The 20000-nt window shown below is 39.6% G+C and overlaps 1 protein-coding gene across 1 annotated transcript in view; it reads left to right on the plus strand.

Annotated features, from left to right (window-relative positions):
• Nucleotides 1-20000, plus strand: part of TOGARAM1 (TOG array regulator of axonemal microtubules 1) — a 334226-nt gene that overhangs the window by 218388 nt on the left and 95838 nt on the right.

The following is a 20000-nucleotide window of genomic DNA, read 5'->3' on the forward strand; positions in this document are numbered from 1 at the left end:
TGAATTCAATGATCTCCTTCTACGGGGTCTATTTCATAGGTTCTCTGTTATCGGTCGTAGAGATTCATCTCTTACCTCCCTTTTCAGATCGACGATATACTCTTATATACCATTACCTCTACTTATTCTCGTTTCAGTACTGGTTTGGCTTTCTACTACATGTAGATGAGTGTCCTGGGGTAAGTAAGACTTATTTTTGTGACACTCTAAGCTATGGTTGGGCACTTTTATATAAAGTTCTAAATATATGTGTTTAAACATTTATTTGCCTTGATTCAGGATGTTCAACATTTCCTTATTTCAGACAGTCAGTTTCATTATTTGGGATAAATGCATTTGAATAATCAATTTTTTCTTACCTTAAAATTTGACTTTTTCTCCTGTGGGCTGTTAGGCTCGCGGGGGCTGAAAATGCTTCATTTTATTGCGTCATTCTTGGCGCAGACTTTTTTGGCGCAAAAATTTTCTTTGTCATTTCCGGCGTCATACTTGTCGCCGGAAGTTGTGTCATTTTTTTGACGTTTTTGCGCCAAAAATGTCGGCGTTACCGGATGTGGCGTCATTTTTGGCGCTTAAAGCATTTAGGCGCCAAACAATGTGGGCATCTTTTTTGGCGCTAAAAAATATGGGCGTCATTATTGTCTCCACATTATTTAAGTCTCATTGTTTATTTGCTTCTGGTTGCTAGAAGCTTGTTCATTGGCATTTTTTCCCATTCCTGAAACTGTCTTTTAAGGAATTTGATCAATTTTGCTTTATATGTTGTTTTTTCTATTACATATTACAAGATGTCTCAGATTGACCCTGAATCAGAAGATACTTCTGGAAAATTGCTGCCTGATGCTGGATCTACCAAAGTTAAGTGTATTTGTTGTAAACTTGTGGTATCTGTTCCTCCGGCTGTTGTTTGTAATGAATGTCATGACAAACTTCTTAATGCAGATAATATTTCCTTTAGTAATGTTCCATTTCCTGTTGCTGTTCCATCAACATCTAATATTCAGGGTGTTCCTGTTAACATAAGAGATTTTGTTTCTAAATCTATTAAGAAGGCTATGTCTGTTATTCCTCCTTCTAGTAAACGTAAAAGGTCTTTTAAAACTTCTCATTTTTCAGATTAATTTTTAAATGAACATCATCATTCTGATTCTGATAATGATTCCTCTGGTTCAGAGGATTATGTTTCAGAGGTTGATACTGATAAATCTTCATATTTATTTAAAATGGAATTTATTCGTTCTTTGCTTAAAGAAGTCTTAATTGCATTAGAAATAGAGGAATCTGGTCCTTTTGATACTAAATCTAAACGTTTGAATACGGTTTTTAAACCTCCTGTAGTTATTCCAGAGGTTTTTCCCGTCCCTGATGCTATTTCTGAAGTAATTTCTAGGGAATGGAATAATTTGGGTAATTCATTTACTCCTTCTAAACGGTTTAAGCAATTATATCCTGTGCCATCTGACAGATTAGAGTTTTGGGACAAAATCCCTAAGGATGATGGGGCTATCTCTACTCTTGCTAAACATACTACTATTCCTACGGCAGATAGTACTTCCTTTAAGGATCCTTTAGATAGGAAAATTGAATCCTTTCTAAGAAAAGCTTACTTATGTTCAGGTAATCTTCTTAGGCCTGCTATATCTTTGGCGGATGTTGCTGCAGCTTCAACTTTCTGGTTGGAGGCTTTTGCACAACAAGTAACAGATCATAATACTCATAGCATTGTTAATCTTCTTCAACATGCTAATAACTTTATTTGTGATGCCATCTTTGATATTATTAGGGTTGATGTCAGGTATATGTCTTTAGCTGCTTTAGCTAGAAGAGCTTTATGGCTTAAAACTTGGAATGCTGATATGTCTTCTAAGTCAACTTTGCTTTCCCTTTCTTTTCAGGGTAATAAATTGTTTGGTTCACAGTTGGATTCTATTATTTCAACTGTTACTGGGGGGAAAGGAACTTTTTTACCACAGGATAAAAAATCTAAAGGTAAATTTAGGTCTGCTAATCGTTTTCGTTCCTTTCGCCACAATAAGGAACAAAAGCCTGATCCTTCCCCTACAGGAGCGGTATCAGTTTGGAAACCATCTCCAGTCTGGAATAAATCCAAGCCTTTTAGAAAGCCAATGCCAGCTCCCAAGTCCACATGAAGGTGCGGCCCTCATTCCAGCCCAGCTGGTAGGGGGCAGATTACGATTTTTCAAAGAAATTTGGATCAATTCGATTCACAATCTTTGGATCCAGAACATTGTTTCACAAGGGTACAGAATAGGCTTCAAGATAAGGCCTCCTGCAAAAAGATTTTTTCTTTCCCGTGTCCCAATAAATCCAGTGAAGGCTCAAGCATTTCTGAAATGTGTTTCAGATCTAGAGTTGGCTGGAGTAATTATGCCAGTTCCAGTTCTGGAACAGGGGCTGGGGTTTTACTCAAATCTCTTCATTGTACCAAAGAAGGATAATTCCTTCAGGCCAGTTCTGGATTTAAAAATATTGAATTGTTATGTAAGGATACCAACATTCAAAATGGTAACTATAAGGACTATTCTGCCTTTCATTCAGCAAGAGCATTAAATGTCCACAATAAATTTGCAAGATGCATATCTGCATATTCCGATTCATCCAGATCACTATCAGTTTCTGAGATTCTCTTTCCTAGACAAGCATTACCAGTTTGTGGCTCTGCCGTTTGGCCTAGCAACAGCTCCAAGGATTTTTACAAAGGTTCTCGGTGCCCTTCTATCTGTAATCAGAGAACAGGGTATTGTGGTATTTCCTTATTTGGACGATATCTTGGTACTTGCTCAGTCTTCACATTTAGTAGAATCTCATACGAATCGACTTGTATCGTTTCTTCAAGAACATGGTTGGAGGATCAATTTACCAAAGAGTTTGTTGATTCCTCAGACAAGGGTAACCTTTTTAGGTTTCCAGATAGATTCAGTGTCCATGATTCTGTCTCTGACGGACAAGAGACGTCTGAAATTGGTTTCAGCTTGTCGAAACCTTCAGTCTCAATCATTCCCTTCGGTAGCCTTATGCATGGAAATTCTAGGTCTTATGACTGCTACATCGGACGCGATCCCCTTTGCTCGTTTTCACATGCGACCTCTTCAGCTCTGTATGCTGAACCAGTGGTGCAGGGATTATACAAAGATATCTCAATTAATATCTTTAAAACCGATTGTACGACACTCTCTGACGTGGTGGACAGACCACCATCGTTTAGTTCAGGGGGCTTCTTTTGTTCTTCCGACCTGGACTGTGATCTCAACAGATGCAAGTCTGACAGGTTGGGGAGCTGTTTGGGGGTCTCTGACAGCACAAGGGGTTTGGGAATCTCAGGAAGCGAGATTACCAATCAACATTTTGGAACTCCGTGCAATTTTCAGAGCTCTTCAGTCGTGGCCTCTTCTAAAGAGAGAGTCGTTCATTTGTTTTCAGACGGACAATGTCACAACTGTGGCATATGTCAATCATCAAGGAGGGACTCACAGTCCTCTGGCTATGAAAGAAGTATCTCGAATACTGGTATGGGCGGAATCCAGCTCCTGTCTAATTTCTGCGGTTCATATCCCAGGTATAGACAATTGGGAAGCGGATTATCTCAGTCGCCAAACGTTACATCCGGGCGAATGGTCTCTTCACCCAGAGGTATTTCTTCAGATTGTTAAAATGTGGGGACTTCCAGAAATAGATCTGATGGCTTCTCATCTAAACAAGAAGCTTCCCAGGTATCTGTCCAGATCCAGGGATCCTCAGGCGGAAGCAGTGGATGCATTGTCACTTCCTTGGAAGTATCATCCTGCCTATATCTTTCCGCCTCTAGTTCTTCTTCCAAGAGTGATTTCCAAGATTCTAAAGGAGCGTTTGTTTGTTCTGCTGGTGGCTCCAGCATGGCCTCACAGGTTTTGGTATGCGGATCTTGTCCGGATGGCTGCTTGCCAACCGTGGACTCTTCCGTTAAGACCAGACCTTCTATCGCAAGGTCCTTTTTTCCATCAGGATCTCAAATCCTTAAATTTGAAGGTATGGAGATTGAACGCTTGATTCTCAGTCATAGAGGTTTCTCTGACTCCGTAATTAATACTATGTTACAGGCTCGTAAATCTGTATCTAGAAAGATATATTATCGAGTCTGGAAGACTTACATTTCTTGGTGTTCTTCTCATCTTTTTTCTTGGCATTCTTTTAGAATTCCTATAATTTTACAGTTTCTTCAGGATGGTTTGGATAAAGGTTTGTCTGCAAGTTCCTTGAAGGGACAAATCTCTGCTCTTTCTGTTCTCTTTCACAGAAAGATTGCTAGTCTTCCTGATATTCATTGTTTTGTACAGGCTTTGGTTCGTATAAAACCTGTTATTAAGTCAATTTCTCCTCCTTGGAGTTTGAATTTGGTTCTGGGGGCTCTTCAAGCTCCTCCGTTTGAACCTATGCATTCGCTGGATATTAAATTACTTTCTTGGAAAGTTTTGTTTCTTTTGGCCATCTCTTCTGCTAGAAGAGTTTCTTAATTATCTGCTCTTTCTTGTGAGTCTCCTTTTCTGATTTTTCATCAGGATAAGGCGGTGTTGCGAACTTCATTTAAATTTTTTCCTAAGGTTGTGAATTCTAACAACATTAGTAGAGAAATTGTGGTTCCTTCATTGTGTCCAAATCCTAAGAATTCTAAGGAAAGATCGTTGCATTCTTTGGATGTAGTTAGAGCTTTGAAATATTATGTTGAAGCTACTAAAGATTTCAGAAAGACTTCTAGTCTATTTGTTATTTTTTCTGGTTCTAGGAAAGGTCAGAAGGCTTCTGCCATTTCCTTGGCATCTTGGTTAAAGTCTTTGATTCATCATGCTTATGTTGAGTCGGGTAGATCTCCGCCTCAAAGGATTACAGCTCATTCGACTAGGTCAGTCTCTACTTCCTGGGCATTTAAGAATGAAGCTTCGGTTGATCAGATTTTCAAAGCAGCAACTTGGTCTTCTTTGCATACTTTTACTAAATTCTACCATTTTGATGTGTTTTCTTCTTCTGAAGCAGTTTTTGGTAGAAAAGTACTTCAGGCAGCTGTTTCAGTTTGATTCTTCTGCTTATAATTTCAGTTTTTTTCATTATAAGATTTAAACTTTGTTTTGGGTGTGGATTAATTTTTCAGCGGAATTGGCTGTCTTTATTTTATCCCTCCCTCTCTAGTGACTCTTGCGTGGAAGATCCACATCTTGGGTATTCATTATCCCATATGTCACTAGTTCATGGACTCTTGCTAATTACATGAAAGAAAACATAATTTATGTAAGAACTTTCCTGATAAATTCATTTCTTTCATATTAGCAAGAGTCCATGAGGCCCACCCTTTTTGTGGTGGTTATGATTTTTTTGTATAAAGCACAATTATTCCAATTCCTTATTTTTTATGCTTTCGCACTTTTTTCTTATCACCCCACTTCTTGGCTATGCGTTAAACTGATTTGTGGGTGTGGTGAGGGGTGTATTTATAGGCATTTTGAGGTTTGGGAAACTTTGCCCCTCCTGGTAGGATTGTATATCCCATACGTCACTAGCTCATGGACTCTTGCTAATATGAAAGAAATGAATTTATCAAGTAAGTTCTTACATAAATTATGTTTTTCTTTTGCCTCCACAAAAGGAAGGCGAAGAATTGAGGTGCTCCAGATTCTTCATTGAGAGGGGTTCTTAGAACTGCTACTGAGATATAGAGTAGTGACATAATTACTCCCAGTGAAGGAGTTGGTCACAAGCCTGCCACAGGTGCAGCGGGGACCTGTCCCTTAGCCTCCTCCTGTTGGGTCGTCAAATTACTATACACACCGATTCTCTGCTGTGATGTACACAGCACTGGCGGGCTCTTTACCAGAAGCAGTCTTTTTTTGCAGCCAGTATAAATGGTAGAGTGGGTACATCTGAGGTAAGTGCAGCCATTCTTGCACTTACATAGCCCACAGGCTATTAGTAGGTACACCAATTTCTTCATATAGGTGGCGAGAGTCCATGAGCTGTTACGTATGGGATGTACATTCCTACCAGGAGGAGGCAAAGTTTCCCAAACCTCAAAAGCCTATAAATACTTCTCACTCATACGGTGGTTGAAGCATGATGTGCTTGATTCTTCAGTGAAAGGTGCTTCAGAGCATATTGAAGCCTGGTTTCCCTGAGAGTACAGTGCTTGTCAGAGGGAAGTGAAGGGAGTACTGCCTCATGATACCATGTTTTCGTCTCACAGGAAATCTTTTCATATACTCTCTGTAAATTCGGTCGCAGGGATTCATCTTCTGCTCCCCTTTACAGATCGACATTATACTCCTATTCCATTACCTCTGCTGATAAGTTTCAGTACTGGTTTGGCTGTCTGCTTTCAGTGGGCGAGTGTCTAAAGGCTATTATGAATTTTATTTACTATGTACTGGGCACTTATACCTTTTACTATATACTATTTTATATATATATATATATATATATATCCCCCAAGGACAGGTTTTATTCCCCTTTATGTTTGCTTGTTTCTTTGTACTAATATAAAGCACAAGAATTTTGGAGCTTATATACACGGTTGTTATGGGGTTTTTTTAGGATCATATTATAGATAACATCTTTAAGATTCACCAAAAGTACTGGCTTTTTAGGAGCTGATGTTTTGGCACCTTACTTGATTCTATAGTTTTTTTTCTCTCTCTTCTCTCATGCGCTCTCCCCGCGTCACACAATATATCAGTCTTTGTGTGAGGTCATTATAATGCGCCTTTTTTATTTTGCGGCAAAATTTTGGAGCCAAAACTTTTCCTTGAATGACTCGTCCCCTCTTTACCGTGTGCCTTCAAACACATCAAGGGCTTCATATCAGCTAGATGTTTTTTGTTTGATGCACTTTTCTTCACATAGCAATTTTTTAAAGTACATGTGTTTTTTAAGGTGGTATTAGCAAATGTTTTTTTAAAGCAATATTTTCCATACCTCAAAGCTTGTTTATTTTTTTACAATAAGGGGATTAAATTAATACTTTATTTCTTATTTTCATTTTTTAGATTTTTTGCCATAATTGAGCAGCACCATCCTGTGCCCGAAGTTACCATAGAAACTGAGCAGGCTGCACTTGTTTTTTTAACCAAAGCTAAGTGTGCTTATTGTAAAACAGCTGAAGAAACTTCTTCAGCTCATTTATGTGACTCATGTTTTTAATTTTTATTGCATACCGATCAATCTAATGATGTTTCTATGTGTACACATGCACCAACTGTTTCTTCCACACAGATGGATGCAGATGGTGTACCCCCAGCAATGAAAAAGTTTATTGCTACTGCCATTGAGAAGGCCCTGACTGCACTACCATCTTCAAATAAACGTAAGAGGTCAGTTCTGTTATTTCCTTCTACTAGTAATATATGCACTGATCAACAAAATACTGAAGTATCCCCTAATGATGAGTCCTCTGATTCCCTCATCAGATACAGAACCTGATAATTCCTCTCTTTTTTTTTTTAAATTGAGCACATTCGTTCTCTTTTAAAAGAAGTCTTAGTTACTTTATTGCTACTGCCATTGAGAAGGCCCTGACTGAACTACCACCTTCAAATAAACATAAGAGGTCAGTTCTGTTATTTCCTTCTATTAGTAATATATGCGCTGATCAACAAAATATTGAAGTATCCTCTAATGATGAGGAGTCCTCTGATTCCCTCATCAGATACAGAACCTGAGAATTCCTCTTTTTTTGTTTAAAATTGAGCACATTCGTTCTCTTTTTTAAAAGAAGTCTTAGTTACTTTAGGTATTGAAAAAAACTAAACCTTCTGATGATAGACCCTGCAATCGTTTAAAGTCAGTGTACAAATCTGTTGTCAATCTCCCTGAGATTTTCACTGTACCTGACTCTGTCTCTGATATGATTGCTAAAGAATGGTCTAAACCAGGTACCTCTTTTAACCCTTCTTCAAGGTTTAAAAAACTATATCCTTTACCTACTGCTACTTTAGAATTATGGGAAACAGTCCCCAAAGTTGATGGGGCTATTTCCATTCTAGCTAAACGTACTACTATTCTATTGGAATACAGTACTTCCTTTAAAGACCCTTTAGATAGAAAACTAAAAAAAATCTAAGAAGGGCATATTTACATACTGGCTATATTCTTAGACCAACCATATCTGATGCTGATGTAGCTGCTGCCTCTTCTTTCTGGTTATCCAGTCTGCTCAGCAGTTATCTTCTGACCCTTAATGTTCCAACATTCTAAATTTACTTTTTTTTTTACAACTTGTGAATAATTTTATTTGCAATGCAGTATTTGATATCATGAGAAACAACATTAAAACTATGCCTTTAGCTATTCTTTCCAGAAGAGCTTGTATTGCTTAAATCACAAACTGCTGTTATGGTATCTAAGACCAGATTACTATCTCTTTCATTTCAAGGAAAGAATTTATTTGGATCTCAATTGGATTCTTTTATTTCGACTATTAATGGAGGTAAGGGAGTGTTCCTTCCTGAAGACAAAAAAGTCTAAAGGGAAATTCAAGGTTCCCACCCTTTTCATTCCTTTCGTCAGGACAGAAAACTGTCCCCTTCCCTGAATCCCCCGGCTCAGTCTGGAGACCTTCTTCAAATTGGAATAAATCCAAACAGTATAAGAAACCTAATCCACCCGCTAAGACCTCATAAAGGTGCGGCCCCCAATCCAGTACTTTATTTAATAATTTTTGTTAGAATCTGTCCAAAATCCTTGGATTCAGAACATAATTTCTCAGGAATATCAAATTGGATTCAAAATTCGACCTCCCATGGGTAGAGTTTTTCTCACCCATAACATCCTATAAAGGCCCAACCTTTTTAAAATTTGTTTCGGACCTAGAAAATATGGGAGTAATTGTTCCTGTACCTTTACAGAAACAAGGGATGGGTTTTCAAATCTCTTCATTGTGCCTAAAAAGGAAAATTCTTTCAGACCAATTCTGGATCTGAGAACTCTAAACAAGTTTGTAAGAATTTCCAGCTTTCAAAATGGAAACTATTCAGACTATTCTGTTATGTTATTGTTATGTCCACAATAGATTTACAGGATGCTTACCTTCTTAGATTCTCTTTTCTGTAAAAACATATTACCAGTTTGAAAATATTCTTGGAGCTGTGGCTGGGCCAAAAGGAAGAGGCACAAAAGGTTCTCGGTGCCCTTCTTTCTGTAATCAGTTTCCTTATTTGGACGATATCTTGGTACTAGCTAAATCTTTTCATTTAGCAGAATCTCACATGAATCATCTGTTGTTGTTTCTTCGAAAACATGGCTGGATGATCAATTTACTAAAGAGTTCCTTGATACCTCTAACAAAAGTAAACTTTTTAGGTTTCCAGATAGACTCAGTGTCCATGACTCTTTCCTTAATGGAAAAGAGACGTCTAGGCATTATACTCAAATATCACAACTAATATTCTTAGATCCCAATACGCACCTTTCTCTGACTTGGTGGGTAAATCACCATTCCATTCTTCAGGTGGCTTCCTTTGCTCATCCTACCTGGTCTGTGATCACCACAGATGCAAATCTTACAGGTTGGGAAGCAAACAATGAGTTTGCAATCCTCAGGAAGCGAGATTACCAATCAATATCTTAGAACTCTGTGCTCTTTTCAGTGCCCTTCAGGCTTGGCCTCTATTGAAGAAGGCCTCTGCTATTTCTTTAGCCTCTTGGTTGAAATTTTTGATTCACAATGCTTATTTGGAGGCGAGTCAATCTCCGCCTCAAAGAATTACATCTCATTCTACTAGATCGGTTGCCACATCTTGGGGGTTTAAGAATGAGGCTTCAGCTGATCAAATTTGCAAAGCAGCCTCTATTGAAGAAAGAGCCGCCTTATCTCCCATTTCAGACAGACAATATCATAACAGTGGCCTATGTCAAACATCAAGGGGGAACTCGAAGTTCTCTAGCCATGATAGAGCTATCTTGAATTTTTTGAGCCTATGCATACTTTGGACATTAAATTACTTTCTTGGAAAGTATTGTTTCTTTTGGCTATCTCTTCTGCTACATCAATTAGGGGTTCTGGGGAAGACAACAGCTGAATAGAAAAGGGAAGTTGTTTAATATAGAGAGTGCAGAGAGTGCTGACAGTCATGGAAGGTCATAGCAGACCTGGATATTTTTTTTTTTAATAATTATAATCTCTCCCTTCTCTCTTAACTTACTTTTTCCACTCCCTTCTCTCTTCAATCTCTCTTTTTACCCTCTCCCTTCTCTCTCAGGCCATATCTTTACACTATTTCTTTCACCTCTCTCATATCTCTTCTCTCTTTCTTTTTTTCTACACTTTCTCTTGACTCTATCTTCTTCTCCACTTTTCCTCTACAATCCTTCTCTATCTGCCCTATTTACCCTCTCAGAAGTAACAGTCTAAGTACTAATTGGGTCTCTACAGCCCTAGGGGAATAACATATCCTTGGCCTTTTATGAATATATAATATCACTTTAGATCATATTTTTAGCATAATGTGTGTTTGTCAGTCCTGCAATAGGAGTGTAGATTTTGCAAATACAGTGTGCTAACTTTGCTACTTACAACACGCAGCCAGACTAGTTTGTGAATGTTGATTCTACATTTACTCACTAACTTTCACTCGCCACCAATAATTTTCCTCTCGCCAATGGCTAGTGGGCGAGTGGAAATTTTGAGCCGTGATAGAGGTATCTACAGATACGGCTGGAATAACCAAGTTGCGGAGCCTTCTGGCCACATTCCTCAATATATATATATATGAAAAATAAGAAAATTGGGCAGATATATATGTTAGATATCTAAGATAATTATAGTAAGCAATAACAGCCACATAAATCAATTGCAATCAAATGACACAGATATGCAGGCTTGAGCCTAAAAACATAAGTCCCATCGTACTTAAATGGTCAGTCCCATAAGCTTATGCAAAAAAATGTGACCTTAAGTCTTTATCAGATATCAATGGATAAAGCAGGCTTGTAGTATCTCAATTGAACATGGAGCACAGCGTAATCAGCAAAGTTGAGTAAATATGTGCAGGATAAAGACCGGAACAGTTCATCACTAGGCCCAATGGACACAACGTGCGAACAAGCACCGGTACACTCACCCAGAAGGCGACAACCAGCCATGAAGAAAATAGAGACTTTTATCTCAGCAAACATTCATTATTATACATATAGCTCTCGAAACATACATTAAGATGAAGCAATAACACTTTACATTATACCTATTGGGATATCTAAGAAGCGCATCTTCGCCAGCATAAGTACAGTTGTGTTGTTCAGGATTTTACCTGCATTTGTCATTACTACTGACCGTTGTCTAAGTGAATGGATGCCTATAGCTGGAAGTATCGTGCTTTGACATGGGAATCCCTGGCTGCATCAAGGGCTTAGCAACGACTTTACAGGGTATCTGATTGGCCGGCAGGAGACCACGTGACGTGTGCAGTCACGTGATACCGGAAGAGATTCACCCTCAACTGTAAACGCCGAGACGGCATTGTTTGCTGAGATAAATGTCTCTTTTTTCTTCACGGCTTGTTGTCGCCTTCTGGGTGAGTGTACTGGTGCTTGTTCGCACGTTGTGTCCATTGGGCCTAGTGATGAACTGTTCCGGTCTTTATCCTGCACATATTTACTGAACTTTGCTGACTACGCTGTGCTCCATCTTCAATTGAGATACTACAAGCCTGCTTTATCCATTGATATCTGAAATCTGATAAAGACTTAAGGTCACATTTTTTTGCATAAGCTTATGGGACTGACCATATCTCTGCCCAATTTTCTTATTTTTCATTACTTAACCCTATAGAGATATACTATCCAAGGAATGTTCATATGAGCTATTATTATTTGTTTTAGTCTTATTTTTGACTTTTCTTCTTTATACGGGGTGATTAAATATAGTGTATATTTGGTTGCATTAATTGCACAGTTTTTGCTCTATCCATGTATATGCATAATAGTATTTGATTTATAACATCAACATTTGTTAAGATTTTTTCCAATAGTTGGTGGATATACTATTTTAACATATAATATGGATAATACTCAGGATTTAGAAACTATGTACTCTTTTAATGATATTGATGAGGACAATTTAGACCTTTTAGAACTAGAGGATGTTTTTAATTGTGATTCACCAAAAACAAAACTGGGTGATTTATTTCAAGATTACGAACACTTAAAATTAAAGGAACAGAAACTTAAATGGACAAGTGGATATTATCTAAATATTTATCTCTAAAAATGATCCCTAGAGGCCTCAGAATAAACAAGTTCCCCACATATGATATTAAAGATCCATCCTTTGTTTAAAGATGGAATAAAGCATTAACTGATTGTTCCCTCACACTTATAACCCTACTTATCGAGTGGAAAGACTATCTTTTAAATGACATTAAGAGTAAGATAGCATCATTAGAAACAGATATGAACAGACTTAACCAGTGCAAAATATTTTTCAAATTTGATAAAATCTTTAAACAAACTATGGATGAGTCCAAGAAACTAGTCATTCAGGTGAAACACAGTAAATTTCTGCGTGACTAGAAATACTACACACAAGGTTCAGTATATATCTGGCGACGTCGCCAGAGAAATAAGTCTTGGTACGATAAAGATGAATTAGACGAACCACAAACTAATAAGAACAAAAGAAGGAGGTTTCTCCAACATTGGTGTGTCCGGTCCACGGCGTCATCCTTACTTGTGGGATATTCTCTTCCCCAACAGGAAATGGCAAAGAGTCCCAGCAAAGCTGGTCACATGATCCCTCCTAGGCTCCGCCCACCCCAGTCATTCTCTTTGCCGTTGCACAGGCAACATCTCCACGGAGATGGTTAAGAGTTTTTTGGTGTTTAAATGTAGTTTTTATTCTTCTATCAAGTGTTTGTTATTTTAAAATAGTGCTGGTATGTACTATTTACTCTGAAACAGAAAAGGATGAAGATTTCTGTTTGTAAGAGGAAGATGATTTTAGCAGACAGTAACTAAAATCGATTGCTGTTTCCACATAGGACTGTTGAGATGAAGTAACTTCAGTTGGGGGAAACAGTTAGCAGACTTTTCTGCTTAAGGTATGACTAGCCATATTTCTAACAAGACTGTGTAATGCTGGAAGGCTGTCATTTCCCCTCATGGGGACCGGTAAGCCATTTTCTTAGTCAAAAACAAACAGAATAAAGGGCTTATTATGGGCTAAAAAACTGGTAGACATTTTTATGGGCTAAATCGATTGCTTTATTTGTGCATATTATCCAAATTTAGGCTAACAATTGATATTTAAATTTAAATTAGAACATCTCCGCGCACTGCTTAAGGAGGTGTTATCTACTCTGGATGATTGTGACAATTTGGTCATTCCAGAGAAATTATGCAAGATGGACAGGTTCCTAGAGGTTCCGGTGCCCCCCGACGCTTTTCCTATACCCAAGCGGGTGGCGGACATAGTAAATAAAGAGTGGGAAAAGCCCGGCATACCTTTTGTTCCTCCCCCTATATTTCAGAAATTATTTCCTATGGTCGACCCCAGAAAGGACTTATGGCAGACAGTCCCCAAGGTCGAGGGGGCAGTTTCTACTCTAAACAAACGCACTACTATTCCTATCGAAGATAGTTGTGCTTTCAAAGATCCTATGGATAAAAAATTGGAAGGTTTGCTTAAAAAGATTTTTGTACAGCAAGGCTACCTTCTACAACCAATTTCATGCATTGTTCCTGTCACTACGGCAGCGTGGTTCTGGTTCGAGGAACTAGAAAAGTCGCTCAGTAGAGAAACTCCATATGAGGAGGTTATGGACAGAGTTCACGCACTTAAATTGGCTAACTCTTTTATTTTAGATGCCGCTTTGCAATTAGCAAAATTAGCGGCGAAAAATTCAGGGTTTGCTATTGTGGCGCGCAGAGCGCTTTGGCTAAAGTCTAGGTCAGCGGATGTGTCATCCAAGACAAAATTACTTAACATTCCTTTCAAAGGTAAAACTTTATTTGGACCTGATTTGAAAGAGATTATTTCAGACATCACTGGGGAAAGGGCCACGCCCTTCCACAGGATAGGTCTTTTAAGGCTACAAATAAGCCTAATTTACGTCCCTTTCGCAGAAATGGACCAGCCTCTAATTCTGCATCCTCTAAGCAAGAGGGTAATGCCTCACAACCCAAACCAGCCTGGAAACCAATGCAAGGCTGGAACAAGGGTAAGCAGGCCAAGAAGCCTGCCACTGCTAACAAGACGGCATGAAGGAGTAGCCCCCGATCCGGGACCGGATCTGGTGGGGGGCAGACTCTCTCTCTTTGCTCAGGCTTGGGCAAGAGATGTTCAGGATCCTTGGGCGCTAGAGATAGTTTCTCAAGGTTATCTCCTGGAATTCAAGGAACTACCCCCAAGGGGAAGGTTCCACAAGTCTCACTTATCCTCAAACCAAATAAAGAGACAGGCATTCTTACATTGTGTAGAAGACCTGTTAAAGATGGGAGTGATACACCCAGTTCCAATAAAGGAACAAGGAATGGGATTTTATTCCAATCTGTTCGTAGTTCCCAAAAAAGAGGGAACGTTCAGACCAATTTTGGATTTGAAGATCCTAAACAAATTTCTCAGGGTACCATCGTTCAAAATGTTAACTATTCGAACGATTCTACCCACCATCCAGGAAAGTCAATTTATGACTAACGTGGATCTAAAGGATGCGTACCTACATATCCCTATCCACAAGGAACATCATCAGTTCCTAAGGTTCGATTTTCTGGACAAACATTACCAGTTTGTGGCTCTTCCATTCGGATTAGCCACTGCTCCAAGGATTTTCACAAAGGTGCTAGGGTCCCTTCTAGCGGTTCTAAGATCAAGGGGCATTGCAGTAGTACCTTACTTGGACGACATTCTAATACAAGCGTCGTCCCTGTCAAAGGCAAAGGCTCATACGGACATCGTTCTAGCCTTTCTCACATCTCACGGATGGAAGGTGAACAAAGAAAAGAGTTCTCTGTCCCCGTCAACAAGAGTTCCCTTCTTGGGAACAATAATAGATTCCTTAGAAATGAGGATTTTTCTGACAGAGGTCAGAAAATCAAAACTTCTAAGCTCTTGTCAAGTGCTTCATTCTGTTCCTCGTCCTTCCATAGCGCAGTGCATGGAAGTAATAGGATTGATGGTTGCAACAATGGACATAGTTCCTTTTGCACGAATTCATCTAAGACCATTACAACTGTGCATGCTCAAACAGTGGAATGGGGATTATACAGACTTGTCTCCAATGATTCAAGTAGATCAAAAGACCAGAGATTCACTCCGTTGGTGGCTGACCCTGGACCATCTGTCCCACGGAATGAGCTTCCGCAGGCCAGAGTGGGTCATTGTCACGACCGACGCCAGTCTAGTGGGCTGGGGTGCGGTCTGGGAATCCCTGAAAGCTCAGGGTCTATGGTCTCGGGAAGAGTCTCTTCTCCCGATAAACATTCTGGAACTGAGAGCGATATTCAATGCTCTCAGAGCTTGGCCTCAACTAGCAAAGGCCAAATTCATAAGGTTCCAATCAGACAACATGACGACTGTTGCGTATATCAATCATCAAGGGGGAACAAAGAGTTCCCTGGCGATGAAAGAAGTGACCAAAATAATTCAATGGGCGGAGGATCACTCCTGCCACTTGTCTGCGATCCACATCCCAGGAGTGGAAAATTGGGAAGCGGATTTTCTGAGTCGTCAGACATTTCATCCGGGGGAGTGGGAACTCCATCCGGAAATCTTTGCCCAAATAACTCAATTATGGGGCATTCCAGACATGGATCTGATGGCGTCTCGTCAGAACTTCAAGGTTCCTTGCTACGGGTCCAGATCCAGGGATCCCAAGGCGACTCTAGTAGATGCACTAGTAGCTCCTTGGACTTTCAACCTAGCTTACGTATTCCCACCATTTCCTCTCATTCCCAGGCTGGTAGCCAGGATCAATCAGGAGAGGGCCTCGGTGATCTTGATAGCTCCTGCGTGGCCACGCAGGACTTGGTATGCAGACCTGGTGAATATGTCATCGGCTCCACCATTGAAGCTACCTTTGAGACAGGACCTTCTTGTTCAAGGTCCATTCGAACACCCAAATCTGGTCTCCCTCCAACTGACGGCTTGGAGATTGAACGCTTGATTCTATCAAAGCGTGGGTTTTCAGATTCGGTGATAGATACTCTGGTTCAGGCCAGAAAACCTGTAACTAGAAAAATTTACCATAAAATATGGAAAAAATATATCTGTTGGTGTGAATCCAAAGGATTCCCATGGAATAAGATAAAAATTCCTAAGATTCTCTCCTTTCTTCAAGAAGGTTTGGAGAAAGGATTATCTGCAAGTTCTCTAAAGGGACAGATCTCTGCTTTATCTGTCTTACTACACAAAAGACTGGCAGCTGTGCCAGATGTTCAAGCATTTGTTCAGGCTCTGGTTAGGATCAAGCCTGTTTACAGACCTTTGACTCCTCCCTGGAGTCTAAATTTAGTTCTTTCAGTTCTTCAAGGGGTTCCGTTTGAACCCTTACATTCCATAGATATTAAGTTACTATCTTGGAAAGTTTTGTTTTTGGTTGCAATTTCTTCTGCTAGAAGAGTTTCAGAATTATCTGCTCTGCAGTGTTCTCCTCCTTATCTGGTGTTCCATGCAGATAAGGTGGTTTTGCGTACTAAGCCTGGTTTTCTTCCTAAAGTTGTTTCTAACAAAAATATTAACCAGGAGATAGTTGTACCTTCTTTGTGTCCGAATCCAGTTTCAAAGAAGGAACGTTTGTTACACAATTTGGACGTTGTCCGTGCTCTAAAGTTCTATTTAGAGGCTACTAAAGATTTCAGACAAACATCTTCCTTGTTTGTTGTTTATTCTGGTAAAAGGAGAGGTCAAAAGGCGACTTCTACCTCTCTTTCCTTTTGGCTTAAAAGCATCATCCGATTGGCTCATGAGACTGCCGGACGGCAGCCTCCTGAAAGAATCACAGCTCACTCCACTAGGGCTGTGGCTTCCACATGGGCCTTCAAGAACGAGGCTTCTGTTGACCAGATATGTAAGGCAGCGACTTGGTCTTCACTGCACACTTTTGCCAAATTTTACAAATTTGATACTTTTGCTTCTTCGGAGGCTATTTTTGGGAGAAAGGTTTTGCAAGCTGTGGTTCCTTCCGTTTAGGTGACCTGATTTGCTCCCTCCCTTCATCCGTGTCCTAAAGCTTTGGTATTGGTTCCCACAAGTAAGGATGACGCCGTGGACCGGACACACCAATGTTGGAAAAAACTGAATTTATGCTTACCTGATAAATTACTTTCTCCAACGGTGTGTCCGGTCCACGGCCCGCCCTGGTTTTTTAATCAGGTCTGATGAATTATTTTCTCTAACTACAGTCACCATGGTATCATATGGTTTCTCCTATATATATTTCCTCCTGTCCGTCGGTCGAATGACTGGGGTGGGCGGAGCCTAGGAGGGATCATGTGACCAGCTTTGCTGGGACTCTTTGCCATTTCCTGTTGGGGAAGAGAATATCCCACAAGTAAGGATGACGCCGTGGACCGGACACACCGTTGGAGAAAGTAATTCATCAGGTAAGCATAAATTCTGTTTTTTCAATAGGAGATATAAGAAAGCCAAAGCAAACTCCACTGACTCAAACAAAAAAGGTTACATTTTCCACATCAGAAAGTGAGAATACTGATGAGGAAAGGTTTGCTTCAAGCTTTGAGGGCACATCAGGAGAGGAGGGAGGCTCTGAGGGTGAGGATCAATGCATATTACCAACCACTAATACCAATAAGGGCATATTGAAAAATACCACACCTTTAGGTGCTAGACCTAAGACAACTAGTACTAATTTAAATACAGTGAAAAATGGTAATAAGAATAAAACTAATAAACAACAGAGCAAACCTAACACTGAGGAACAGGTTTTTCAAGGGGCCACAAAACAATTCCAGGGAGGAGGCAAAATAGTAGCAGACAACTCACAGGATGTAGAGAACCAGAGATACACATTGAGAGGGAAACAATCCAAAACGAAAAAATATCAGTAAATATGGTGATAAATTTATCATCATATTAATTATCTGATCTTGAGATTAAACTCCTTAATTACAGATTAGGCTTTGTTCCTTCCAGGAAGTTTAATCTCTTTGAAACAATTTTGGACGTTAACAGATTGGTGAGGGATCTGACTCTAAAAAGATTTTTTCATGACGGTGATTATCAACAATATGATGGCAATATTAACAATAAAGGCCCTGAAGTAAGAGGGACAAGCCTAAATTTTGGTGATGCCTGTGCTGTCATTACACTTGAGGATCTCCATCATGAAAGTTCTGTTGATCCTGATACTAAGAATACATTGACTAGATTTAAACCTAAAAACAAATCAGATTTTTACCCCATACATGCTAGGGGTAAACTCCTAGAAACATTCCATCAGAGAGTTCTAGAGGATCTTTCTACATTAGCTGAGCAAACAGATGAACATAGATACAATCTATCATTTAAGGAAAGTGAAGCACTCATTAATTTACAAAAGAACAGTGGGATTGTAATCAGGCAATCAGACAAGGGGGGTAGTGTGGTGGTCATGAACAGGGTAGATTACCTTGCTGAAGCCACCAGACAATTGAATGACAGTGACACCTACCTTGTTCTGTCAGGGGATCCTACTGCCAGATTCAAAAAAGAGCGATCACATTTGCTTGATGAGATCGTAGAAGAGGGGTTGATGGATGGGGTTATGGCTGATCATCTTTTGGTTGATCGACCTGTGACTCCAATTTTCCATCACCTCCCAAAAGTCCTCAAGAGTGTTGTGAATGTAAAGGGGAGACCAATAGTTGCAGGTATTGGGTCCTTATTGGAGCCGTTATCAAAATGGGTCGATCAATTTTTACAGCCCATAGTTAAATTAATACCTAGCTATGTGAGAGACACTAACCATGTCCTGCAACTATTGGATAATGTTACATGGCAAAAAGGATTCAGTTGGTTGACTATAGACGTCACCACCTTGTATTCCTCAATTCCTCACCAACATGGCCTTACAGCAATTGATTATTATCTAAGGCTATACACGGACCTTACTGATGATAAAAGAGCACTGTTCATCAAAGTAGTCAGATTCTTACTGGAACACAATTTCTTTGTGTTTCAAGACACATATTACCTCCAGAGACGTGGGACCGCCATCGGGGCAAAATTTGCCCCCTCCTACGCCAACCTATTTATGGGTTGGTGGGAGTGGTCCCACGTCTATGGAGGTAATATTGATTACATTGTTTTATACCAGCGATTCATTGATGATCTGCTTATCATCTGGTCATCAAATGAGTCAGAAGCGGGTAACTTTGTTGCAAATATCAACATCAACAATGTTGGTCTAACATTTACCTCTGAATGGAATAGGGATAAGGTTAATTTTCAAGACGTTACCTTGATAGGGGACGTGGGGAGTGGAAAAATCATTTCCACTCTCTACAGAAAGCCCATCTCAGGTAACAGTCTTTTACATGCCCGTTCCAGTCATCCCCAACATGTATTCAAGGGCATTGCTAAAAGTCAGTTCCTACGAGCCAAAAGGAATTGTTCCCTTGAAAGTGATTTTCTGGTTGAGAGTAGAGAACTTAGGGATAGAATGGCATTTTTTGAGACTAAAGGATTAAAACGAGATGCTCTATTAAAGACACAAGGGGTTCAAGATAAAAAAGCAAATTAGACAAGTGATTGTAAACCTAAATTTATTACGTCTTTTTTTCAATCAATATGATGCGGTCTGTAACATTGTAAAGAAAAATCTCCCTATTTTAATGGGAGATAAGTCTCTCAGACATACTATAGAAAAAGGTTGCATGTTTGTCCCTAGAAGGAATGTCACCTTTGGGAACATATTAACACCTAGTATGCTGAGAAGTGACAAAAAAGTGACCCGTTCTTGGTTACACTACAATGGGACATTCAAATGTGGCAGGAAGAATTGTGGTTCATGTGACCACATTCATAGTTG

Source organism: Bombina bombina, chromosome 1 (assembly GCF_027579735.1).
Source record: "Bombina bombina isolate aBomBom1 chromosome 1, aBomBom1.pri, whole genome shotgun sequence".
In the NCBI taxonomy this organism is placed as follows: domain Eukaryota; kingdom Metazoa; phylum Chordata; class Amphibia; order Anura; family Bombinatoridae; genus Bombina; species Bombina bombina.